Here is a 22,866-nt window from a genome sequence, read left to right on the forward strand (position 1 = left end):
TATCCCTTATTCTTGGTATGAATTTCTATATTATAGTCCAGAGCAACTTTGGAAGTTATATTTTAACAGCATAGTTATTTTCCAACACACACAAACACATACACAAGCATACAACATAAAAGAGATATTAGTAGACATTTGTCATGCATCTCTTTAGAATGGGTGGAAAGGATCTGGTAGCAATGGACAAAAGTTAGTGGGTGGGCTCGTATAGGGCCCTCACATACCCTGAAGGAAGGGATTTAGCACATTTGCCTGTATTTGCAGAGGTGTCTAGGATATCAGCTCTACCACCTGGTAATGAAGAATATTCTGAACAGTGAAGCAATGGATAATCTTGAGTTATGGTTGTCTTGTGAATACAGGAACTGAAAATTACCCAACGTCTAGGCTCTATCTTGGATTCTAGATGGGCTTGTACTTGGTGGGGTCAAGGTAATCATAGTATGGAACTATGCCTAGAAATACGACCAAATCTTAGGACATAAAGACAAAAATCTTAGGGGAAAGCATATTTTAACTTAAGGAAGTCTTGCTATGCTTTTATCACAAAGTAAGAGGCAGTCTGCTGTTCAGAAACCTTTGTGTTTACCTTGTGTAGAAGTTTCCCCAGTAACACGGTTTGGCTGTGTCCCCACTCAAATCTCAATTTGAATTGTATCTCTCAGAATTCCTACGTGTTGTGGGAGGTACCCAGGGGAAGCTAATTGAATCATGGGGGCCACTGGTCTTTTCTATGCTATCCTTGTAACAGTGAATAAGTGTCACGAAATCTGATGGGTTTGTCAGGGGTTTCTCCTTTTGCTTCCTCCTCATTTTTCTTTTGCCACCACCACGTAAGATGTGCCCTTTGCCTCTCACCATGATTCTGAGGCCTCCCCAGCCATGTGGAACTGTAAGTCCAATTAAACCTCTTTTTCTTCCCAGTTTCAGGTATGTCTTTATCAGCAGGCATGAAAATGGACTAACACAGTAAATTGGTACAAGCAGAGTGGGGCACTTCTAAGATACCCAAAAATGTGAACTTGACATTGGAACTGGGTAACAGACAAAGGTTGGAACAGTTTGGAGGGATCAAAAGAAGACAGGAAAATGTGGGAAAGTTTGGAACTTTCCTAAAGACATGTTGAATGGCTTTGACAAAAATGTGGATACTGATATGAAGAATAAGGTCCAGGCTGAGGTGGTCTCAGATGGAGACGAGGAACTTGTTGAAAAATGGAGCAAAGGTGACTCTTGTTATTTTTATTATTATTATTTTTTTATACTTTAAGTTCTAGGGTACATGTGCACAACGTGCAGGTTTGTTACATATGTATACATGTGCCATGTTGGTGTGCCACACCCATTAACTCGTCATTTACATTAGGTATATCTCTTAATGCTTTTTCCCTCCCCCATCCCTCCACCCCATGACAGGCCCCGGTGTGTGATGTTCCTCACCCTGTGTCCAACTATTCTCATTGTTCAATTCCCACCTATGAGTGAGAATATGTGGTGTTTGGTTTTATGTCCTTGTGATAGTTTGCTCAGAATGATGGTTTCCAGCTTCATCCATGTCCCTACAAAGGACAAGAACTCATCCTTTTTTATGGCTGCATAGTATTCCATGGTGTATATGTGCCACATTTTCTTAATCCAGTCTATCGTTGTTGGACATTTGGGTTGGTTCCAAGTCTTTGCTATTGTGAATAGTGCCACAATAAACATATGTGTGCATGTGTCTTTATAGCAGCATGATTTATAGTCCTTTGGGTATATACCCAGCAATGGGATGGCTGGGTCAAATGGTATTTCTAGTTCTAGATCCTTGAGGAATTGCCACACTGTCTTCCACAATGGTTGAACTGGTTTACAGTCCCACCAACAGTGTAAAAGTGTTCAATTCTCCACATCCTCTCCAGCACCTGTTGTTTCCTGACTTTTTAATGATGGCCATTCTAACTGGTGTGAGATGGTATCTCATTGTGGTTTTGATTTGCATTTCTCTGATGGCCAGTGATGATGAGCATTTTTTCATGTGTCTGTTGGCTGCATAAATGTCTTCTTTTGAGAAGTGTCTGTTCATATCCTTTGCCCACTTTTTGATGGGGTTGTTTGATTTTTTATTGTAAATTTGTTTAAGTTCTTTGTAGATTATGGATATTAGCCCTTTGTCAGATGGGTAGGAAGTCAAATGGTCCCTGTTTGCAGATGACATTATTGTGTATTTAGAAAACCCCATCGTCTCAGCCTAAAATATCCTTAAGCTGATAAGCAACTTCAGCAAAGTCTCAGGATAAAAAATCAATGTGCAAAAATCACAAGCATTCTTATACACCAATAACAGATAACCAGAGAGCCAAATCATGAGTGAACTCCCATTCACAATTGCTACTAAGAGAATAAAATACCTAGGAATCCAACTTACAAGGGATGTGAAGGACCTCTTCAAGGAGAACTACAAACCACTGCTCAGTGAAATAGAAGAGGATACAAACAAATGGAGAACATTCCATGCTCATGGATAGGAAGAATCAATATCGTGAAAATGGCCATACTGCCCAAGGTAATTTATAGATTCAATGCCATCCCCATCAAGCTACCAATGACTTTCTTCACAGAATTGTTAAAAACTACTTTAAAGTTCATATGGAACCAAAAAAGAGCCCACATTGCCAAGATAATCCTAAGCCAAAAGAACAAAGCTGGAGGCATCACGCTACCTGACTTCAAACTACACTAGAAGGCTACAGTAACCAAAACAGCATGGTACTGGTACCAAAACAGAGATATAGACCAGTGGAACAGGACAGAGCCCTCAGAAATAATGCCACACATCTACAACCATCTGATCTTTGACAAACCTGGCAAAAGCAAGAAATGGGGAAAGGATTCCCTATTTAATAAATGGTGCTGGGAAAACTTCCTAGCCATATGTTGAAAGCTGAAACTGGATCCCTTCCTTACACCTTATACAAACATTAATTCAAAATGGATCAAAGACTTAAATGTTAGACCTAAAACCATAAAAACCATAGAAGAAAACCTAGGCAATACCATTCAGGACATAGGCATGGGCAAGGTCTTCATGACTAAAACACCAAAAGCAATGGCAACAAAAGCCAAAATTGACGAATGGGATCTAATTAAACTAAAGAGCTTTTGCATAGCAAAAGAAACTACCATCATAGTGAACAGGCAAGCTACAAAATGGGAGAACATTTTTACAGACTCTTGTTATGTTTTAGCAAGAGACTGGCAGCATTTTGCCCTTGCCCTAGAGATTTGTGGAACTTTCAACTTGAGAGAAATGATTTAGGGTATCTGGTGGAAGAAATTTCTAAGCAGCAAAGCATTCAAAACGTGACTTGGGTGTGTTAAAAGCATTCTGTTTTAAAAGGGAAACAGAACATAAAAGTTAGAAAATTTGCAGCCTGATGATGTAGTAGAATAGAAAAACCCATTTTCTGGGGAGAAATTCAAGCCGGCTGCAGAAATTTGCATAAGTAGCAAGGGGCCTAATATGAATCCCCAAGACCATGGGGAAAATGTCTCCAGGCCACTTCAGAGAGCTTCACAGCAGCCCCTCCCATCACAGGACTGGAGGCCCAGGAGGAATAAGTGGTTTCCTGGGCCAGGCCTGGGGTCCCCATGCTGTGTGCAGTCTAGAGACTTGGTGCCCTGTGTCCCAGCTGCTCCAGCCACAGCTGAAAGGGGCCAACGTACAGCTCTGGCTGTGGCTTCAGAGAATGGAAGCCCTAAGCCTTGGCAGCTTCCATGTGGTGTTGAGCCTGCGGGTGCACAGAAGTCAAGAATTGAGGTTTGGTAACTTCCGCCTAGATTTCAGATGTATGGAAACGCCTGGATGCCCAGGCAAAAGTTTGCTGCAGGGGCGAGGCCCTCATGGAGAACCTCTGCTGGGGCACTGCTGAAGGGAAATGTGGGGTGGGAGACCCCACAGAGAGTCCCTACTAGGGCACTGTCTAGTGGAGCTGTGAGAAGAGGGCCCCCGTCCTCCAGATCCCAGAATGGTAGATCCACCGACGGCTTGCACTATGAGCCTGGAAAAGCCAGACACTCAACGCCAGCCCGTGAAAGCAGCCAGGAGGGAGGCTGTACCATGCAAAGCCACAGGTGTGGAGCTGCCCAAGACCATGGGAACCCACCTCTTGCATCAGCATGACCTGGATGTGAGACCTGGCATCAAAGGAGATCATTTTGGAGCTTTAAAATTAGACTGTCCTGCTGGATTTTGGACTTGCTTGGGGCCTATAACCACTTTGTTTTGGCCAATTTCTCCCATTTGGAATGGCTGAATTTACCCAATACCTGTATCCTCACTGTATTTAGGAAGTAACTAGCTTGCTTTAGATTTTACAGGCTCATAGGTGGAAGGGACTTGCCTTGTCTCAGATGAGACTTTGGCCTGTGGACTTTTGAGTTAATGCTGAAATGAGTTAAGATTTTGCAGGACTGTTGGGAAGGCATGATTAGTTTTGAAATGTGAGCACATGAGATTTGGAGGGGCCAGGGGTGGAATGATATGGTTTGGCTTTGTCCCCACCCAAATCTCAACTTGAGGTGTATCTCCCAGAATTCCCATGTATTGTGGGAGGTACCCAGGGGGAGGTAATTGAATCATGGGGGCTGATCTTTCCCATGCTATCCTCCTGATAGTAAATAAGTCTCACGAGATCTGATGGGATTATCAGGGGTTTCCTCTTTTGCTTCCTCCTCATTTTTCTCTTGCTGTTGCCATGTAAGAAGTGTCTTTCGCCTCCTGCCATGATTCTGAGGCCTCCCCAGCCATGATTCTCAGGCCTCCCCAGCCATGTGGAACTATGAGTCCAATTAAATCTCTTTTTCTTCCCAGTTTTGAATATGTCTTTATCAGCAGCACAAAAACAGACTAATACACCCAGAAAGCTCTCTGGGGCTGGTCATGTGTTCTAACTTACAAAGGAAGAGGGTTTCAAGGCATCTGGAGTGCATTCTAAGCAGGCCCTTGCATATAAAGCACAAGGATAGCCTGATATTCAGCCGTGGGGTTCAGCATGGTCAATCCATCTGGCTGCCCTGACCACAGCACAGAAAATCAGAGTCATAAACTTTTAGGAATTGGGGAAATTTCAGATAAAGAATATTAAATCTGGGCTCAGCCTTGGTGGGTGAATCATTCTCTGTACTATCTTTACTCAAGGGGTTAAGTGGTCTGTATTTAAATCCTGTCTCTCCTGTAACAGGTGCAATGACTGTTTCCTCTGTGAGACAGAACTGATGGAATCAAGATTTTAGTAAATGACCTATTTTGAGCTAGTTCTTTGTCCACTTGCCTTTGTTCTTGGCATAGTGGTCGTAATAGCCAGAGGATTTTTTACATGAATCTAATCAGAGACGTAGGCATATTTTCTGTTTTTTCTTTTTTAAAAAATATAAATAGCATTGAAGTTCTGTAACGTAGTAAAACAATGTAGTCTACCTAGATGTTAAGGTAAACCTCTGATCTATATATCAGGAGTGACTCAATCTGGTTAAAAGTTGCAGAAAAAATGGGATGGATTTGGTCATATGGCTAGTTTTATACAAAGGTTAACACACAAGCTTTGCAGTGTAACAGACCCAGGTTTGAATTCTGGCTTCACCACTTACCACCTTCCACCAGTGGCCTCCATCAAGTTACTTAACCTACTTGAGACATGGTATTTTCACTTAAAAATGCTTAGCATGAAATGAAATTAGTATTAAAATAACAGTAATTACTGTTGTTATTATTAAAAATGCATGTATTCTGCCAGCCCCAGGGACAGAAAAGAATACTTTTTCTTCTATAAAGTTTTACACATTACGATATTCCTTGTGGATATGATGTGTTCTCTAAAGGAGAGAGAAATCCTTTATCTGGATTTCTAGGAGATTATTTTTTTTCCTTCAGTTCACTTTATTTATTTATCCCAGGCACAGTATTTTTGTTAATCTTTTCATCACATTTTGATATACTTTTTTGGCTTCCTCTTTAGTCCCTATTGAAACAAGTTTTCTCTTCATGCAATCACGAATAAACTTACTTATTTCTATTCAGTAATGTAAGCATTATCTTTTGTAACATTCGGATAAATTTAAGCGTGCAAATGAATAAATAGCAAGGGTAAGAGACAAGATAAGGTGTCTGTTAATAAATAAATGACATGATGTTAGGTGAACGGAAACAGCTGGGAGACCTACTTTTAATTTTCTCATTATCTAAAAATCAAAAAGGCCAAATGCACCAAGTTTACTGATAATTCACTTTTATTTGCTAGCCATGAATCCATCATGTAAAAGAGTGGTATTGATGAAAAGGGCAGTATTATCACCTACAAAATGTACTTGGTACTAATGTAATATACGGTACTCCCAATTCTATCATAGAAATTTGGCCAAGGAATGAGAATGTAGTAATTTATGAATTCCAAGGACAATTACATAATAATACAAATAATATTCTATTACTCATACTTGTTGGGATATATAAACAAAAATCATTTTACCTCTAGGAAACTTATGTACTGTAGTTCACCTTTATATGTGAGGGATACATTCCAAGATCCTCATACCTAGTACCAAACCCTATAGATGCTGTGTCATTTTCCTACACATATAAACCTATGAATATGTTTATAAGTTAGGCACAGTAAGAGATTAACAACAATAACTAATAATAAAATAAAAACAATTATAACAGTATGCCAGCATCACTACTCTTGTGCTTTGGGGTCATTATTAAGTAACAAATAAGGGTTACTTGAACACAGTGCAATACTGCAACAGGAGATCTGATAACTGAGAAGACTACTAAATGATTAAGGTGCAGCTAGCTGAGACAGCATGGATATACTGGACAAAGGGACGATTCACATCCCAGGTGGGACTGAGCAGATGATTTCATCACACTACTCAATGGTACACAATTTAAAACTTACAATTGTTTATTTCTGAAATTGCCCGTTTAATATTTTTGGACTGTGTTTGACTGCAGGAAACTGAAACTGTGGAACGAGAAACCATGGATAAGGGAGGACTACAGTACATCAAATGGACCAATCATGGCTTTCTGCAGGTGTGAAAACTTTAGGAATCATCTAAAATTTTCCTAAAATATCCAAGCTTGCATGTTCAGGTCTGTAGTAATATAATGATGCTGATATTTTGATAAGCACAATTAACAGAATGCTGATTTGTATTAGAAAGTAGCTCAACAATCGAAGCTGCCCTGCAATCTAAATTTCCAGACTCAAACTTCAACTACTCATCTACATGTACCCATCTTATCACCATAAAGTAAATATTTTGGTATGCCTGCTTAGAGTTCTTTTCTAATACGTATTTAAAAATCTACTGTGTGTGTGTGCGCAAACAAAATCGGATTGATGCCATAGTTTTATAGTTTGTTTTAACTTATTAAAGTCTGTTATACATACAAAGAAGTTATCTATGTACACTTTAAGGAATGATAATAAGATAATCACTGATTTACTCGCCAATCAGCTTAGGAACTATATCATTACCAGATTTTAGAAGCCCTCTGTGAACCACTTTCTGATAGGATCCCTCCCTTGGCCCCAGAGATAATTACCATCATGAGTTCTGTGTTATTTATATCCTTGTTTTTCTGTATAGGATATTTTCTACCCATGTACTCCTAAAAATACATATCACTTGGTTGTGCCTGTTTTTGAACTTAATGGATTATTATACGATTTATTACTTGTTTCATTTCTTAATATTATGCTTTTGAAATTCATTCAGGTTGATGCCTTTAGCTACAGTTTATTTTGAGTACCTCATGATATATGCTTTATGAAAATACGTCAGTTTATCCCTGATGTATATATCCTTCTACTCTTGTTTCCAGTTTTTAAAATTACAAATAATGCTGCTATGCACATATTTTTAACATATCTCCAGGTACATGTGTGCAAGGGCTTCTCTAATAAATATGGGAAAACGGAATAAATAGAATTGCTGGATTATATGGTATGTGCACATATTCAATTTTATAGATAATACAAACTGTGTCGTAAGAAGTTGAAAGCATTAAGATTCTCGCTAGCAGTGGAAGACAGAGAACTCTGTACTATAACCTAGCCAACATTCCTTTTTTAAGTATCCATTAATCTAGTTGATAAAAATGGTACGCCAATATAGTTCTAAATTGCATTTTATTGATTAATTAAGAGCTTGAGCACCCTTTCACATATTTATGGGCCATTTGGCTATCTGCTTTTATAGAGTGTCTATTCTTTCCCATTTTCCAATTGGACGGTTTGTCTATTTCTGATTGGTTCATAGGAACGTCCAGATATATTATAAATCAGGATCACCTTTAGTATACAACATGAGCCACAAATATAATTTTAAATTTTCTAGTAGCCACATTCAAAAAGTAAAAGGAAACAGGTGAAGTTAATTTTAGTAATATATTTTATTTAACCTAATATATCCTAAATATTTTAATTTCAATATGTATTCAATATAGAAATTATGAAGATTCTGTGCATTCTTTTGTTTTCATACTATGTCTTTGAAATCTGGCATGTATTTGGGATAAGAGACACTGCAAGTCCTCAAAACATGTGACTTGTGACTACCATTTTGGGCAGCACAATTCTAGATACTAAGCCTCTGCCAGGTGTGTATATAGTCACCTTCAGTATCCATCAAGGAACTAGTTCCAGGATCCCCGTGGATACCAAAACCCACACATACTCAAGTCCTGCAGTTGGCCCAACAGATACCAAAAGTCAGTATATGTGGGTTTTGTATCCTGCAAATACTGTATTTTTATTCCTGTTTGGTTGTAGATGCAGAACCCACTGATATGGAGGGCTGGCTGTATTTAACGAAAAAAAAAAAAAAAAACCCACCTAAAAGTGGACCATGCAGTTCAAACCGGTGTTGTTCTAGGGTCAACTGTACTGCAAATGTCTATCAATGTGGGACTTCTCTTTCTACTTTCTCTAAGGTATCTTTTTGTGAACCAAAATTATGAACTTTAAGAGGCATATATCTACATTTTCCTTTATGCCCTGTGTTTTCTATGACTGGTTAACAAAATCACATTCCCTGGGTCATAAAGATATACAACTATATTGTCTATTAAGAGTCTTAACAGTGTGCAAACACTACCATCATATATGTAGAAAATCTAATGGAATCAATAAAAGGAATCAGTGAATTTAGCAAGGTTGCATTTTATAAGATTGGCACATAGAAACCTACATACCATTTATACATACTACAATAATTGGAAATTGAATTAAAGAAAATTCTATTTATAATAGCACTAGAAAAGGAAATGTTTAGGAATAAATCTGACAAAAGATGTGCAAAATTGTACATTAAAAACTACTAACCATTGCTGAAAAATATTAAAGACTAAATAAATGCAAAGATGCAACTTGTTTATGGATTTATTGGTAAAGACATCAATTCATCCCAAATGGATCTATACAGTCAATGTAAGTCCAGTCACAATCTTAGCAATATAAGCTGACTCTAAAACTCACATGGAATTGCAAAGGATGTAAATAACCACAACAACATTGTTCCCATCTTAGCCTCCTGAGTGGGGGTACTTGTATAGTACTTGGAAATTACTTCTGCATGTGCATCCCTGAGAACCTTTCTAACGTGAAGCCAACCAGAATCTCTTCTGCGTGGACAACCTGGCCCTTAACTAGGATATATATTGCGTTACGTAGACGGGGCTGGGACCTCTGATTTTAGGCATTTCAAACAGAAACCGAGTCTTGGCTCTGAATAATTCTCCAGATTATTCATGCACCTGCTTTTCCTCTTCATAGGAATCCCTCCCATGAAATGCATAATTTCTAGGGTCATTAAGCTAAGCAGTGACATCATTTCAAAATAAATGATCCCAGAAAATTATCTTGAATAGAAGCAAATGGGAACTTTAACTCTGAAGTTCACCCTCCCATTCTAATGACTTTTATCTCAGTGAGCTCATTATGGTTTGGTCAGTGTTGGATTTTTGTCCACCTTGGCCAAGAAGAGGGATGTGGAGAACTGTACAATTTTCTGCTCTGAACCTAATACCTACCCTCTTGTTCTCTGATACTGAGAAAGTAACAACACTCCCTCTAAATTACTCTTTTGAGCTAGCAATTCCTAGAACATGATGTATGGCCTGGAATGGGCCAAATTGCAAAAAAAAACAAAAAAACAAAATAAACCCAAAAAACCTCCCTTCTGCAAAATTGCAAGACTTGTCTGAACAGTATCCACCAAACTTGCAGCTCTCCCTTTGTTGCTTTTGTGTTTTTCCCCTATAAAACCCCCCTTATTCTTGATATTTGAATAATATACATTTTCTGTTGCATTTTGAGAGTCCAAGAATTTTTGACAGACACTCTTTAGTTACTTGAAAGATATTTTCACTGGGCATAGAATTATAAATTCGTGTTGTTAAATTACATTTGGCCTACAGCTGCCTCTTTACATATTTTAAATTCTGCCTAAAGGTTTCCCCATACATAATTAACTATAACTCAACTTGATGTATAAAACAGACTGTAACCTACTCTTGTAACAAGTAGCCAAGTCTCAGCCAACTGCAGTAGCCAAACTTCAATCAACCACAGACAACTGTTCAAATAAGGCAGAGGCAGAGCTGTAACCAATCCAGCTGTTTTTGTACTTCACTTCCATTTTCTGTACATCACTTTCCTTTTTCTGTCCACAAATGTTATCCAACCATGTGGCAGCCTGGAGTGGCTCTGAACCTATTCTGGTTCTGGGGGCTGCCTGATTTGCGAATCATTCTTTGCTCAATTTGCAAATCATTTTTTGCTCAATTAAACTCTGTTAAATTTAATTTGTCTAAAGTTTTTAACTGTGTATTTTCTCTCCACGCATGAAGGATAAAATTAAATTCTCTTCTGAAGAAATGAGCTGTCAGTCTAATTGCTCTGCCTTGAAGATGATTTCTTTTTCCACCCTCTTTAGCTGTTTTTTAAGATTTTCTCCTTCTCTTTGCTGTTCAGCAGTCTCATTCTAATCTGTTTGGTGTGGATATTCTCTTACTGCTGGGATGCTTTGTGCTTCTTAAAGCCATGGGTTCAAAAATTCTGGAATATTCTCAGTTATCTTACATTTAAATATTGCCTCTTCCCCATTCTATCTTTCTGGAACTGTCATTTGGAGTACGCTAAACTTATTATCCTAACCTCTCTTATACCTTGATCTCCCCCCACCTCTCTCTCTCTCTCTGTGTGTCATATCTTTTTTTTAATGTTTCTTTGAGTTTCATTCAGGAAACATTTTCCTATCTGTCTTTCAGTTCACTAATTCTACTGAGTCAATCTGCTGATAAATCTACACAGTTTTAAACTTATTTATCATATATTTCTTTTCTAGGATTTTTATAATTATAGTTATAAATCTGCTTATTGTCTGCTCATATTTCCAAAATTCTCTTTTATTTTTTAAACATCTTAAACATGGCGATTTTATATTTGTCTAATAAATCCAATACCTCTAATCTTTGCAGGTCCAACTGATGACGGGGTGTTTCACTGATTCCTACTCATGGGGCCTAGTTCCCTGGTTTATTTTATGCCATGAGTTACTCATTTTCTCTGGACTTTTATCTGTGGAATGATTTGGGCTTGGATAGACATTGTTATTTCCAGAGAGGATTTACACTGGCTGTTGCGAGACGCCTGGAGGTGCTGCAGAGGCAGAGCTACTTTCGAGTAAAACTTTACTAGAAGTTTTATGGACACGGGAAGCATAAAGTCAGGCCACATAAGGGCTGACTTCTGATTTTGAATGATTGGGGTAGAGTGTCCTGCTCTATCCAAGCCATGGCTGAGGGAGGAAAGCTTCCTTGTTGTCCTTTTATTCATTGGGACTTTGTTTTCTTTTATAATAGTTGACTTGGGATCATTCACATGTCATCAATTCATCCTTTTAAAGTATATAACTCGGTGACTTTTAGTATATTCACAGAGTTGTGTAGCCATCATCACTATCTAATTTTAGAACATTTTCATCAGCCCCAAAAGAAACCCCACAGCCATTAGCAGTCACTCCCAAACTTCTTCTCCCCCTGGCCTCTGGCAACTATAATCTACTCTGTGTATGGATTTGCTTATTATGGACATTTCATATTAATGGAATCATACAATATATCACCTTTTGTAACTGGTACTAGACCTAACATGTTTTCAAGGTTATACATGGCAATTTTCATATTTCATTCACTCTCACGATGCAGGGGGTAGCCCTTAACATCTTAATTGATCTGAGTGTGACCATGTGACTAAATTTTTACCATTGGAATGTGGGCAGAAATACGGTAAAATTCTGGGTGCAGTGGCGCATGCCTGTAATCCCAGCTACTTGGCAGGCTGAACCAGGAGGATCCCTTGAGCTCAGGAGTTTGAGATCACCCTGGCCAACACAGTGGGACCCATCTCAAAAAAAAAAAAACAACAAAAAACAAAAAAACAAAAACCAAAACCTTAACAAACAAAAAAACAAATGAGGTATAAGACTTCTAGGCCATTTCCTTAAAAGCAAGCTGCTTGCCCACTTTTTCCTTTTTTTCCATTCCCATGAGCTGGGAGCTGGCACAAGGTCTTGGTGATGGTGAGCTGGCAGAAGCGAGAAAGTATAATACCCTAGTGACTACTGAAAAAGGAGAGGAAACCCAGGCCTTAGATAATCTTGTGCTGTACAGCCAGCCAGCAAACCTCCCAGAATATAATATTATTGAAATAAACTTTGTTTAGATGGGTCTTTTGGTTTCAGCAGTTCAGCCTATATGCCAACTAACAATAAGAATGTAGCATCCTTTATTTTACCATTCTCCTGCTAGATGGTTTTGTACTATTTTTAATAATGATAATGCTGCCATGGACATTTATGCACCTTTGACTTCCTCTCTAGTTATTTCCTTCTAACACATTTCTAGAAGTGAAGCTGCTTATTAAAGAATGTGGACATTAAGTCTTTTAAAACACATTGCCAAATATCCTATTAGAAAAATAATTTGTTTTAGGTTCGACATCAGTGTAAAAGAGTGTTTTTTGGTTATTTTTAAAAACTTAAAACATAATTACCTAAAAAGTACTATTTGGTAACTTGTGTAGGCACCCAATAATGGAAACTATTCAATAGTAAGTACTGGTTAATGAAAAATATTCATTTTGTTATTTGTATAAATTCTGATGTTATGAAAACAACATGTGATTTCAAGCAAGCATGAAAGCCTGATTTAAAGTAAGCACACCAACATCTCTGTTTCAGCTGGGAAACAATGGTAAAAACTGTATTATGTTTGCAATGTAATTATCTTTAAGTACATTGAAAAATGCTAACATTTTCAGTATACGCTGAACTTATTTTGGATTTCTGACTTGCATTTCCTAAGCTATAATTATAATCCTATTTTCTTATTTCAGCACAGTATTTTTCTCATTTATATGTTGGTTCTCAAGCAGAATATGGTTTTCTGTTTTCATAAATAACAGCAATATGGGAAATATATAAGTGGTGATTTGACACAAAATGAGGAGCTAATCTAATAACCCATCTCTTGTAAAGTAGCTAAATATTTTAGTCAATTTCACATAGATTATGAGGACAACTTCGTCCTTTTTGTTGTCACTCATTGGTAACTTTTATTCTGTGAGAATGATAAACATGAAGCAGATAATGTAATCATATTCCAAGATGCAAGTGTGCTTTCAAATAAAATGAAAAGCTAATGGATACCTGTTATAAGCCAGTTATGGTAAACACACACACACATACATACACACACACACACACACACGGATGCATACTGAAAACCAGTCGTAATTCAACCTATATATTCTATCCATGTAAACATAAAAGTTATTGTTTTAATTAAAGAATACTCCTAATGAGATCTTCATTAGGGGCTGTGGGAGTCAGCCTCCAGAATGTCCCCCAGTGATCTTACTTCCTGATGTTCATGCCCTGTGTAGCTCCCACAGAATAGGGTTAACTTGTGTAACCAATTTGATATTATGGAATGATGGAGTGTGACTTCAGAAGCTAAGATCAAAGATACGATGGTGTCTGTCAGCTTCTTTCTTGGATCATTCACTTTGGAGGAAGCTAACTGCCATGTTATGAGGACAGCCAAGCTGCCCAATGGAAAACTCCACATAAAGAGAGAAATTAAGGCCTGTCTGACAACAACCAATATTAACCTGCCAGGCACACGAGGAAGCCACCTTGGAAGTGCATCCTTCAGCTCCCCTTAAGCCTTCAGAGGACTGCAATCTCATGAGAGATACCATCACAGAGCCTCAGCTCAGCTACTCCTGGATTTGTGACCCAGAGAAACTGAGTGAGACATAAATGCTCACTGTTTGAAGTTAAGTTTTAGAGTCACTTGTGGCATAGCAATAGATGACTAATATAGCGGTTTTGGAATATGAAATGAAGATCAATTAACTTGAATAAGTAACTGAAAGCAAAAGGAGATACCTTAATGAACAGTAAACTAAAATCTAGATCCCCAAGTAAACTATTAATTCATTAAAAATTTACAACATACTTATTATGCATAAGAGCCCTTCAACTGTCTCTAATTGTAAAGCAAGTGCTTCTGTCCTGAGCAGGCCCTCCAGCTCCTGTGTTTGGCCTCGTGGCAGGGCATGCACAGCCTCCCTGGAACACCCCAGGCTAGTGCTGAAAGACTCGTGAGACAGATCACATCCATTCCAGTCTTTCTTAACCTTCTGGGACACTTCTCATGACACTTTTGGAAGCATAAAAATCTTTTACATTCCTTTGGTACTAAATGAAGCTCAAAATACTTTGTACAAACACAATTATATATTAATTATAATGACGTGTAAACATATGTTAATGCACTATTATGTATTTTATATAATATAAACATACGATTTTATGAAATAATACAACAGTTTATAATTATAAATTAAAATTATAATTTATAAATTGTCCCCAAAATAAATTAGCGTAATAAAACAAAGGTGCTGCTTGTTTTGAACAATCCTACCATCTTCTCTCCACTATCCTCACTTCAGATAATACAGCCACCTGAAGAATTACTGTTCTGGTTTGTTTTTTTGTTTCCTTTTTTTTTGAGACACAGAGTCTCACTCTGTCTCCCAGGGTGCTAGAGTGCAGTGGCGCAATCTCAGCTCACTGCAACCTCCGCCTCCCAGGTTCAAGTGATTCTCCCGCCTTGGCCTCTCGAGTAGCTGGGACTACAGGCATGTGCTACTACGCTTAGCCTTTTTTTTTTTTTTTTTTCCTGTACTTTTAGTAGCAATGGGGTTTCACTGTGTTGGCCAGGCTGGTCTCAAACTCCTGGCCTCAAGTGATCCGCCTACCTCGACCTTCCAAAGTGCTGGAATTACAGGCATGAGCCACCAAGCTCAGCCTGTTCTGTTCTTTAATCTCGACCATTAGGATCCTCTACGTGGCGCACTTTTACAGAAACCCACCCATTATAACCTCTAAAATTATAGTAAAAATAAGCTTCATTTCCCTTAGAACTGTCAGAGTAGAGTAAATCAAATAAACAAGAAGATAGCCCAAAAAAACAAAAGCAAAAAACAAATCTGGGGGTTAGCTAAAAACCTCATCAAAAAGATTGGAAAAATCAAGACCACAAAACAGTATGTACAATTAATAGCAATTCAAATGGTAGAGAATGCAGGTCAATGAAATGGAACAACTGAATGCTTTTTAAAGTTAGGCCTATTATACAAGAACGTGTTTTGAGACAAAGTAGATAACACATTCACATTACTAAGGCCTGGCAACTGAGGAGAGCTGGCTGGATCACGAGTTCACATGCCTTAGAAAGAAACTGGGTAGAACTCTCAGATGATTGGTGCAGAGAGAATGAAATTTACAACAGAATAGTGTGTCACCTGTCAGAATCCTTAGAGTAAGAAGTGTTCTCCATGTGCAGTGGAGCAGCTGACATGTACAAATTACAAAATGAAGATTGATGTCTACCTTTTTTTGCAGTTCAATGAAAAGCAGATTTTTGCCAAGTAAACACATATGTAATGTTTATTGTGATAGCTGGACCCATCCCCATCTTCTAGGTACAATAAAAAATCAGGGCAACTCTAAAACTGCCATTGAGCTTCCCAAATGGGTAATATAACTTTAAATCCTGGGCATTTTTGCAGAAAGGTAATTGGTGCTGACGTGCTTTGAATGAAAAGAGGAAACAGAAAAAATAATTTGTGACTAAAATCTCTTCTGAAAATAATATAAATAGGAATGCAACTTATTCTGAGTAAGAATTGGCAAGGTATTTCCAAGGGGGATTGAAAGAACTGAAGCTGCTGTAGGTAGCAAAGGCATAAACAAAACATAAAGCAAACAGCCATAAACAAAAGAGAGTTTTCCCAGAGAAAATGACAATCTGCTTGAGAGGGCTGACCTCATGACATAGTCTAATTTCTCTTGGCACAGAATTAAGATTCAAATTTGGGAAATATTCCATTTAAGATTATTTTAAAAGTCAAGTAGCTGAATACAAAGATTATTACAGCAGGAAAATTCACCCAATGTACTAGTCATAGGAAAAAGAGGGTAGAATTGGAAGTCAGCAGACTTATTTTTATTTTCCTAGCTCTGCCACTTAATTGGTTTTCTGAATTTTCGCAAATTATTGAAACTGTCTGGGATTCAGTTTCCTCATCTATAAAAGGAAAGGGCAGGCTTAGAATCCAAAATTCACTGGTTTGTGCAAAATCAGATCAACTGGAAGTGGAGACCCAGCATATTACGTTGAAGAAGATTCTTGGGCTACTTGGAGACTAATTAGGAAAGCAGACATTACTCACTCATTACACAAATTATTAATTATTGAACCAGGCACCATTCTAGGTGCTGCAGCAGCAAACAACACAGCCATCCTTATTCCCACAGAGCTTAGAATCTAGTACCGGGGGATAGCCAATGAATAAGTAAGCAAAGAATTTCACACAGTGATAATTGTCATGATGAAAAAAGTACAAAAGTGATATAATAGAGAAACACTAAGTGGGGTTGGGCAGTTGATCGGCTGGTCAGGAAGGCCCCACTGGTTTCATGGGTGTGTAATCTTTGCGACTGCATGTGGCCTCGTGCTTAGAAGTCCGTGTTTGATTTAGTGTTCTGCTTGTACTGTCTTGAAATTATTAATCATTTTTAACAAGGGGCCCTGTATTTTCATTTTGCATGCAGCTCCTCATATTATGTAGCCTGTCATGCAGGGATATGTGATCTGAATGACAATAAGAAGCCGGACGTATGTGAAGATGGTGGAAGGACATGCTATGAGTAAACAGCAAATGCAATGTAACATTGGTATGTCTGAGAAACAGAAAAATGACTAAGATGGTTGATGCATAGAAATAAGAGAAATACAGTGGCAGGAAATGATGCCGAGAAATAGGCAAGGGCCACTTCATACAAGGTCTTGTAGGAGACCGGAAGTATAAGCGTAGTGTACTTGATTAAAAGGTGTACAAGCAGAGATACCCACCCACTGAAAGTGGGACACAAGAAAACTTGTATGTTTCTGTGTGAACTTAGATTGAGACCATTATCTATTTATCTGTCTAGAACTATGTATATATATAGTTACATATTTATATTTATATATGTCTATGTAAACACACAGTTACATGTCTATATCTATAGATATAAAGATACAGAGATATAGATAGATATGAATACGTAACTATATATAGATATGGATATGAAACTATATCTCCATCCTGAGAATTTATAACCACAGGCCAAAAATGTTATATCAGATTGAGATTTCAATGAATAATCTAGGAACTTCCAAGTAGGGAAATTAACATCAAAATAAAATATGTCATAGGACAATGGAAGGGCAACTCAGTGTGGGATCAGCCAAGATAATGCATTGGAAAAGAGGCCTCACTAGAGGTATCTTCCATGGGCCCCTTGGGATACAATGAAGGCAGAAATTTCTAAATTTATTTGTATTAATTTTCAGAAAGGAGAAGTAAAGTACAGCCATTCTATGGGCTCCCACCTGAAGTATAGGGTATAAGGCAGCCATTGTAAATGTTCCCTTATTCTAGGGACCAGCCTATTGGTTGGTGATAGCCCTGTGGCATCTAAAAGAAGCAAATGCAAAAAAAAAAAAAAAAAAAAAAAAAAAACTGTCTAGAAGGACAAGCTCTCAATAGAGGCTGCACAGGATTGCCACAGATAAAACCTTGATGAAAATAGACTTATATGACAATTACACAAAATGCATGAGGAAACAATCTACTGTGATCAGTAGCCAGTAGATGACAGCAGTGGATAACAACAATAAACAACAGAGCCACAGGCACATTAGACTGTAAAACTATCACTTAGGAGCAAAAATAAGCATAAGTATAATTATTTAAAGAAGATATCTAAAAAATTAAAAAATAGCCACTGTAAAAACATTCAGATTTAAAAAGATATAAAATGTAACTTCTTGAAAAAATACATATATACATACACACACACACACGTATATATATATATATATATATAGTCAGAAAAAAGAATCCTTCAACAGATATGCTGACCAGCAAATTGGATATATGTGAAGAAAAGCAGTGAACTGGATGAATGATCTGAATAAATTCCTCAGAATATGGCACTAAGAAATGAAATGTGTGAATAAGAGCTTATGAGACAAGGAAAGCAAAATGTGATGGCCAGCGTGCATCTCACCGGAATTCCAAAAGGACAGAAGACAGATAATTTGGTAAGTAATATCTGAAAATATATAGGCTGAGAATTTTTCATAACTGATGGAAAACAAGAATCTTCATATTTAGGAAGGACAATGATCCCTTCCCAGGATAAATAAAATTACACCTCTATCAAGATACATCAGTATGAAACTACAGAATTAAAAAAACAAAGGGCTCAAAGCATCCAAAGAAAAGATACAGTATAGGAAGAAGAAATGTCTGAATTCATTAAAAAAATTTGACAAGAAATTATGAACAAAAACTGGTGTGCATGTGTGTAAATGTAAACACACATGACTTGATGAAAAGGCAGTTGGTTAGAGTGGTGGGGAAAAAAACACTTAATATCTTATTTAGGAGACAAACCCACACATACAAATACAAACAGTTGAAATATTTGTGAAGAAAAAGAGGTTTAACAGGCAAATATTAACAAAAAGAAAAATACTAAAAATACAACACATTTTAAGGCAAAAGTAGTTGTCAAGGATAAATGTCATTATAATAAAATGTTCATTCCATAAGAGAAATAGTTCTAATCTTATAAATACCTGATAATATACTTCAAGCTATGTGAAGCAACACTGATTAATTTCAAAGAGAAACTGACAACTTCACAATCATAATGGTAGAGTTTAACGTTCATTACCAGAAACTGATAGTTTAATAATATAACCTGTCAAAACCAATTTATTTACTGTACTCATGTTATGCTTATTAAATAGCTTTGGTATTCCCTGACTTTTTTGCTTGTAGCTTATTCTGTAACTTTTATTTTATTTTATTTTATTTATTTATTTATTTATTTATTTATTTTTTTTTTTATTATACTTTAGGGTTTTAGGGTACATGTGCACAATGTGCAGGTTTGTTACATATGTATTCATGTGCCATGTTGATTTCCTGCACCCATTAACTCGTCATTTAGCATTAGGTGTATCTCCTAATGCTGTCCCTCCCCCCTCCCCCCACCCCACAACAGTCCCTGGAGCGTGATGTTCCCCTTCCTGTGTCCATGAGTTCTCATTGTTCAATTCCCACCTATGAGTATTCTGTAACTTTTATATTAATATGGCATAAAGGAAAGGAGACACAGATTGGTTTATTTATTCAACAAGAATTTGCTAAGTGACTTCTAGGCTCCCACACACTGTTCTAGTCTGCTGTGTACCAACACTAAACAGAACGTCTGTCCACTCATGGAGCTTACATTCTAGAAAATAAATGGATAAGCATACAGATACATTTATATTTACATGTTAAATGTAAATGGAGAATTATATACCCTAAAGAGAAGCAGGGTAAGTAGGGCTAGGACATCAGGGTGGGTAGTTTTGCTGTTTTTACAGGGCTCTCAGGGAAGGCATTATGCTGGGCAGAGAAAGAAAACACTGCAGATACCTGAAGACTTTGGCACTTGCTTGGAAAGTGCCACAGTCTGAGGGAGAAGACTGCTGGAGAGAGAAGCCTGCTGGAGGGAGAAACCTGCTGGAGGGAGAAGCCTGCTGGAGGGAGAAGCCTGCTGGAGGGAGAAGCCTGCTGGAGGGAGAAGCTTGCTGGAGGGAGAAGCCTGCTGGAGGGAGAAGCCTGCTGGAGAGAGAAGCTTGCTGGGCAGGCAAGAACAGTGAGGGTCATCAGTGGCAACAATGGAGGGAGCCAGGAAGACAGCAAGGGCAGGCCAGGCCAGGCCAGAGAGTTGTGTGTTGGACGTGGCCAGAATGTGTAGGAATCCGCAGGGCGTGGTTTTTATTCTAAATGATGTGAGAAGCCACGGCAGAGTGTTGAACAGAAAGTGGTGTGATCTGGCCTCATTTGAAAAGGGTCAGTGTGGCTGCTCTGCTTTGCAGGGAGAGGCGGGGGTTGGGGCTGACCTTGGGACACCAGTTAGGAGGCATCTGTAATAATCCTGGGGTGGCTGGAGCAGGCGTAAGAGGTAGAAGTGGTGTAAGGAAGTGGGAATCTGGGTACATCGTGAAGGAGCACAGACAGGATAAATGACAAATCTTTCCAGCCTCCATTATACTCTGTCTCTTAGGTTAATGCCTCTGTTGGTTTTTTTTTTTTTTCCCAGAGACTTTATTCCCATAGGCCTGAAACAGTGTATTTAAAAATTGATCTATGATATTTAAAACATGCTACAATATTTTTTAAAACGTTTGGAGAAGTTGTAAATACTGCTGACAGCGCTCTTTAAAAACAAAAATCCATTCCGCTTAAATAATCTGCTAATTAAAATGGCAAAGGTAAGTGAAGGGAGTTGGAGGAGCGGCACTTTCTCAGTAACATAAGCATCAATGAAACCAGATCTGAGTGGGCAAGTCAGAGTTGAGGTTTTATATAAATAATCTAGGAAGGGAGTTGCCCGTTTTGTTCTCTACTGTGTTTGCTGAAGGGACATTTTGGAAACAGGAAAAGAGCACAAGCCTGTGGGCAGGATTTGCTTAGTTTCACAGGTAATTGGATCTAACAGCGAGAGACAATTAATGGCTGGTCTATTCATTAAACACTTTCCTTAGCAATAGCAGATTCCCTGCAATTTAACAAACTTCTTTCTGATATTGATTGCTATCAGAAAAAGCTTACAGTGACAGCAATTGTAGCTGTAACAGAACTGATTATTTAAAATCACAAAATCAATTTGTATACAAATATGTGCAAGTTTCACAAGAGCTTCCGAGAACACGATTTCACAAACTAAAAATTGAGAAAAAGATTGAAGACAAGTTTATATTTCAGAGTTGACTCTCTTTATCTTGCCTGGAACCTCTAATGCTGAAAGATCAGAACAAAAATTCTAAATGCATTTTGAAGGGAATGAAGGATATGTCAGAACCAAAACCTTTGCCCAACAAACTGTAAGATATTCTTAACAGGAATATCTAACTGACCCTAGGTGCCTAATGAATCAATCACCCTTTTTCACTCACAGAAGAAAATGACATTCTGTCCCCTGAACAAGGCACCTTTTCTCCTAAATGCTACAGGATATATATTTTCCCTGTGATCCAATTAGAAGCCACACAGGCTTCTATCTGATTGCATTTATCATTATCTGAAAATTACAAGTCCACAAAAAGTCATGTTCTCAGTTGTCAAAATCTAATCCAAGGTGCTCCATAAAAGAAGTTCCACTGTGCTTGGAATACAACTTCTTCAAGCAAACTCCATTAGACAGACTCAGGAAAAGATCTTAAGGTATTTTAGACGGTATACAGACAGTTAATATCTTAATATTTGAGAATTCTTCAAAATGCTTAAATTATACTGTGGGAAACGTTGGTTGTTACGTTTTGTTATGGAATAATGAAATCAAGACAGTTGAAAATAAATTTGTAGGACTTAAAATTGGAAACAACCCATATGTCTTTAAGAGGGTTAATTGTTAAGAAAACTGATCTATTCATACTACACAATACTACTCAGCAATAAGAAGGTGTGATCTACTGACACATACAACATGAATCTCCAGAGAATTATGCTGAGAAAAAAGCCAGTCCCCAAAGATGACAGTCTGCACGATCCTATTTATTAAACATTCTTGAGATGACAACATTCCAGAAATGAAAAAAACACATTAGGTTGGTGCAAAAGTAATACAGTTTTTGCCACTGAAAGTAATTGCAAAAACCTCGATAACTTTTGCGCCAAACTAAACAGTGGTCCTGAGGAGTTAAGGACAGGGCCACGTAGGATGTGGGGAGTAGAGTGTGCTTATAGACCACCACCAGGGATCCCTGTGGTAATAGAACTATATCTTGACTGTACTGGTGGACACATAAGCCTACATAATGATAAAACTGTATAAAATACACACACGCGTGTAAGTAAAACGGAAAGTCTGAACACAATCAGTGGACTGCATCAATATCAATCTCCTGGGTGAAACTATACTATAATTATGCAAGTTGTTATTCAGGGGAACTGGGTAAAGAGTACATGGGATCTCTACATTATTTCTTAAAACTGCATGTAGATATATAATTATTTCAAAATAAAAACATTGAAAAAGAAGTAAAGGGTGGCTACAGACTTGGTAAGTATCAGCTAGGCTACTCGTGCTTTCAAAGGTACTGTTAAACCTGCAGGTAAGCTACAAGCAAAT

General features: G+C 37.8%; 1 protein-coding gene and 1 long non-coding RNA gene across 2 annotated transcripts in view; one reads left to right on the forward strand and one right to left on the reverse strand.

Annotated features, from left to right (window-relative positions):
• LOC129466555 (uncharacterized) overlaps positions 1 to 7,464 on the forward strand; it is a 65,523-nt gene extending 58,059 nt beyond the window's left edge. Inside the window, exon 5 of the long non-coding RNA XR_010116414.1 lies at positions 6,998 to 7,464. This is a non-coding gene — a long non-coding RNA (uncharacterized lncRNA). The remainder of the gene's footprint in view (positions 1 to 6,997) is intronic.
• Positions 1 to 22,866, reverse strand: part of SLC2A13 (solute carrier family 2 member 13) — a 367,374-nt gene that overhangs the window by 33,238 nt on the left and 311,270 nt on the right. The gene's annotated exons all lie outside the window — the stretch shown is intronic.

Source organism: Symphalangus syndactylus, chromosome 17, assembly GCF_028878055.3.
Source record: "Symphalangus syndactylus isolate Jambi chromosome 17, NHGRI_mSymSyn1-v2.1_pri, whole genome shotgun sequence".
NCBI classification, from domain to species: domain Eukaryota; kingdom Metazoa; phylum Chordata; class Mammalia; order Primates; family Hylobatidae; genus Symphalangus; species Symphalangus syndactylus.